Raw genomic sequence first — 5,197 nt, forward strand, 5'->3', positions numbered from 1 at the left:
TTTATTATCTTCCTTTTCTTTTTTAAACAAATTATTTGGAAACATTGAAATATATACATATGAAACATGGTAAAATTAATTTTCATATATTAATCATTCAATTTAACTCGACTCGTTTAGTAAATTTAGAGATAGATTCAATTAAATAATAAAACTGATATAGATTTTTCATTTAGTTAGTTGATCAAGCTTTCGTTACAGCCTTTACCAAAACACTGGGTTGCAAGGGAAAACTAATAAATGAGCACCAAGTTGAAACTATATTTGGCAAATTCCAGACACCATATAAACAATACGAAAACATGGAATCCAAAGCATTTAATAAACATGAAAACAATATAATAAACACGTACTGTTGAGAAGTTAATTTTAGTAATAGTATTATACAGTGAAGTAATGGAAAAGGTTATAGATGATATATATTCACAGATAATGGATTCATTATGCACCTTGCTATTATATCTTCAGATATTAAAACCAGCGTGTCTCTTTAGCTTTATCTGATCTGCATTTTGCTTGTTAAGTTCTATTCATGCATTAAGAATAGTAGGGAACGTTAACTCAAGTTCAATAATCTGCCCCAGTCGATAATCAGCTGAGCATGGTTGGATGCCCGTGTGACATCCTCTTGATCATGTCATTCAACCAGAATTGATAACTGATAATGCAGCACAATATTAATCACCATTTCTAAACATGTTCTCATTGAAATTTCCTAACAAACAGAGATGAGAATAGCACAGCAACTCATCAAACAAAAGCGAGGATCGAGCGCCAGTCAATTGATTCTAGTTTGATTGATCAATGTAACTAGCTATATTTTGCACACTTAGTCCAAATATCTCAATCGGAAAAAATGAAAACATCAACATAAAAATCTAGTTTCAGTCAAACCTAACTTCCTAACCATAAGGAGTTCTCTAAATTTCTTCCTCATCCTAGCTAGTTGATCAAAACACTTTACAGTATGAGATGATTTCAATTCCATCAATAAATAAAAGCAAGCAACCTCTCTAACCTCCGTTACTTTTATCATCTCTTGCTTGTATCAAAAGGTAGGATACCAGGAAGCTAGTTGACAATGAATATTAAACAACTCTTCCAGGAAGTTCATCCTATCAAGGCACCTTTCTGAAAGCACAAAATGTTTTCTTGTGGAAAGGCAGCATTCCCAAAGCATATTCTAGTTTCCTCCAAACAAAATGAAATCTTATGGTGTGTTCTGATCCCAGTTTATGAGGATAAATACTATTAATAGTAGTGAAAAGGAGGGAAAGAAGAGCAAAACCTAGTGTTTGTTTCAACATTTACATTTTACACAATCAGCTGAAAGCTACTTGAATATATGTACTAATATGCGTACTACATAACAGATAACAATAGGAATAATATGTTTAACGCTAGACAGTAAATTTTACTATATTCAGAACAATCCACTGCTGTTTTATCCTTAAAGTGAGTCAGGATATGCAGTCAGACTCCTCCATTAAATCTTTTAAACATTCGTCATTAGACCAGTCATATATTTCACTAACTTCTCAGACGTGACTCTTTTATGCTCTTCGGTCTTTCCAACTTTATGTTTCACAAGAGATGATTTTGACGAGAACACCAAAGTTCCGGTAGAAAAGAGCAGAAACAACAAAGCAGCTTTCTACTACCATAATTCATTTTACAATAACCTGAAAACAGAAGGTATAATAAAGAGAGAGCTGACCTTGGTATGGTAATTTCATATGGAAAATAAATGACACCCTCGGATATGGGGGCACATGGTCCTTCTTCTCATTAACAAACTTTATTATTTGAAACAGAACCTCTCGAAGAGATGCTTCAACCATTGCTCTACGACAACTTCTCTCCTCAGTAGCACTCTCTATATTAATGAACATAAAAATCATAACAGGAAGAAGATAGATTTTAAAGAAAGCAAAAGCAATTTACAATTTTTTAAAGTTAAGGGCATAAACAAGGTTATACCTCCGGGGTCAACGATCAGTTTGGTATGATGAGATTTGCTTGAATGGTGTTTTGGGTGTTGATAACATTCAAATTGACGTACCATTGCTCCCAATATAAGCGCTCGGTTTTATTAGTGAACCAAACGGCTGCTTGCTTTTCACCTCATAAAACGATAAGCATATCTATAACAAACACAAGCAAAGAACTCATATTGAAGACAAGATACAAGCTAAATGTAAAAGGCTACCACCATATATCATGCAAATGCAACATAAGCAAAAATAAAACCTAACATAAATAAGATGCAATGGCGACCATATCCGAAACAAAAACCTGAAAACTATAAGCGAAGTAGACATAACAGACCTGACTTTTCTTATTGGGATGTTTTTCCACCCAACTTATGAAATGATCAATCTTCTCATCTATTTTCTTCTCAAGCTCCACATCCCCACATTGCACCTAATTATTACAAAATACGAATTTGGGAAACATGCAAAACGCCAGAGAAAATCAGGAAATAAAAGCAGTGATTTTGATTGGAGAAGTAAAAACTGAAGACATGAATGACTTACATAAGTAATTTCAAAAAGCTCCAATCCACATCTTTGGGCCGAACTAGACCTAATGCTCTATGACACTATTGTATGTAAAATGCCTGCCATCATGGATTTAAAGGGAAAGAAAACTTTTAACAGGTCAAGTTATCAAATAAAAAAAACTACAAAAAAGAGAGAACGTTTAATAAACGAAATTAATTACTTAAAAAGGAACTATATAGAAATTGAAGAGAGGACTTACAGCGCAAAACTTCGCGAATTTCAAAATGCTCCACTTCCTAATAGGATATTGTTAAATTTAGAGAAAAGTAAAGGAAATTTTCAATCAGAAGCATAGATAGAATGTCTTAATATTTAAGAGTGAAATAAAACAGTAAAAGAGAAAATTTTGATTACCAGTTCTTTGAGTTGGCAGACTTCGCAGTTCATGATAATTGTTTAAAGAGGGAAACCCAGAAGAAACTAAAAGAGAAAAAGAAAGAAGAGATCGAAGAAAATTGGATGGATCAAACCCTAGATTCAATCGAAACTTGTTTTACTTTTTGCTTAATCGATCTTTTAATCGGCAGAGTGTGTGCCTTTTACTTTGTTTAGGCTTGGATATATCTGTCTCACTCTTTTTTCTTTTTCTTTCTTCAATGGTGTTGGATAATAAAAATAAGGTGGCTTACATAAGCATGATTAATAACGTGTACCTCCGGCTGTCGCAACGACGTCTTTTGCTTTTTCATTTTCCCGGTTCTGATTGTATATTTGTTTATTTCACAATTCAAAAAAGATGGGACTCATTGAGGGGCCGTCCCAAAAGTCCAGAACTGCTAAAGAAGGTCCGATATGGCCCATGGTTTAGGCTTCCTTTGGATGCAACTGCATTTCAGTACGTTAGTTTTTTAAGGCTAAAAAAGTTGTAACTGAAATGTTAGCAAACGCAAGGGTGTTTGGAAAGCTTTCTTCAGTGCGTTGAAAATGCATTTCATCTCACTGGAGTCTCAATTCCAGACTGGAGCCTTTTGTTCCAGTAAAATTTAGCAACTTCAGTTGCTTTTTGTTTTCCTCTTTTACCCATATGTTCTTCAATTGCATTCTTCAGGCTTTTCTGATGTATGTTACCTTCTTCTCCCCTTTCCCCTTCCCCTTCCCTTCCCCTTCCCCTTCCCCTTCCCTTTCCCCTTCCCCTTGAGTTGCAAATCAGTTTGGTCAAGGACTTCTTCCGGTTCCTCCTTCATCCAGGTAAGGCTCCTTCTCCTTCTCCGTTCTCATTCCTTTTTCTTCTTCCGTTCTTCATCTTCTCTTCTCAGCATATTCTGTTTTGTTTCCTCTCTTTCTCTCTTTCTCAGGCAAATCTACCATGAATGCTTCCATTAGTACATCAAGAGATCACAAAGTCTTCTCAATTTCCCCCTTGAAATTAATTTTTCCAAATTCAATTTTTATGAATTCTTAATTTGTGTAAAGAAGAAATAGGAAAAACTAATCGGAAATGTTTCCACAGTTCGGAGCGATGGCGGAGATGTTGAGCAAGGCGTCGACGATGGTGTTCCAGATTGAACCGATGCTCACCCTACAACGATCCAAATGATGTTAGCATAGCTCCGCTTTTAGATAGTAAATTCGATTCGGAGAAGTGTGAGGCTCTCAAGCGACTCCTCGCTCTCATCGCTCAAAGCTTCGACGTCTCTAATTACTTCCCTCAGGTAATTTCGTTTTTCATTTTTGATTTCTTTTTATTGAATGAACTCTGAAAAATTTACTTAAAATTTAATATTGAAGTGATCTGGATTTGTAATTTCATTCAAAGCACCGTTTGACTGTTGATAAGGTTTCTGGAAAGTGTAAATAAATTTAAGTGTCTAAAAGTTTAAATATCATTGTTTAATAGGTGTAGTGAACTTATCACAGGATAATTGAGAAAGAAAATTAAGCTATCGAGTGTTGTAGTTATAATTCATTGGATCTTTATTGATAGTTGTACTCTGATTAGTGAAGAAATGGTTGAATCGGGTCTAAGACTGTGGATAAATACAGATAGTTGTTCATAATTGCATTCATGATATGAAATCAGGGTTTGGTAATGGATACTTTTAAATCTTATATTTGTTTGTTAATTGAGGTGTATATATGTTTTTCATCTCTCTGGTTGCTTGAATTACAGGTTGTTTAAAACATGGCATCTCAATCTTTGGAAGTAAAGAAACTTGTTTATTTGTATCTACTGCATTATGCTGAAAAGTATGTTTCGCAAACTTCTCTTACAATATTCTTTTTATTTTCCTATGGTTGCTTCCATATGTTAAGAAGCAATATTAGTAAATGAGGGAATTATTAGTATGAACAAAGAACATGCTTGCTTGAAATCTATCTCTAATTGCACGGATAGAAACGGTATCAAGTTTAACTAGTTATTAGATAGAGTAGTTTTAGATCATGGTTTTTAAGCACTTTTCAAGTTTAATTAATTACATTCATTTTGAATAACTGTTCTTTTTCTTAATAAAGCAGTGCTTGGATGTAGAACTCATTAGTTTAAATAATATGGTTCAAGGAGAGGTGATAACTGGATTGTATTTCTTGTATTTAAGCAGGTAGATTGAACTTATGTTAATGTTCTGTGTTTATTTGTAGCGTCCAACGAGCATGTTGTCAATTAATTATTTCCAGAAGGATTTGGGGGATTG

The 5,197-nt window shown here is 34.1% G+C and overlaps 1 long non-coding RNA gene and 1 pseudogene across 1 annotated transcript; one reads left to right on the forward strand and one right to left on the reverse strand.

The window, feature by feature from the left end:
* Positions 1-1,584: 1,584 nt before the first annotated feature.
* LOC121224519 (autophagy-related protein 101-like) lies at positions 1,585-3,042 on the reverse strand (annotated as a pseudogene).
* A 602-nt stretch (positions 3,043-3,644) lies between these two features.
* On the forward strand, positions 3,645-4,887 carry LOC121224690 (uncharacterized). The gene is made up of 4 exons (XR_005922431.1): positions 3,645-3,752; positions 3,860-3,906; positions 4,015-4,216; positions 4,675-4,887. It is a non-coding gene; the product is annotated as an uncharacterized lncRNA (long non-coding RNA).
* Positions 4,888-5,197: the final 310 nt, after the last annotated feature.

Source organism: Gossypium hirsutum, chromosome D12 (genome assembly GCF_007990345.1).
Source record: "Gossypium hirsutum isolate 1008001.06 chromosome D12, Gossypium_hirsutum_v2.1, whole genome shotgun sequence".
Lineage (NCBI taxonomy): Eukaryota > Viridiplantae > Streptophyta > Magnoliopsida > Malvales > Malvaceae > Gossypium > Gossypium hirsutum.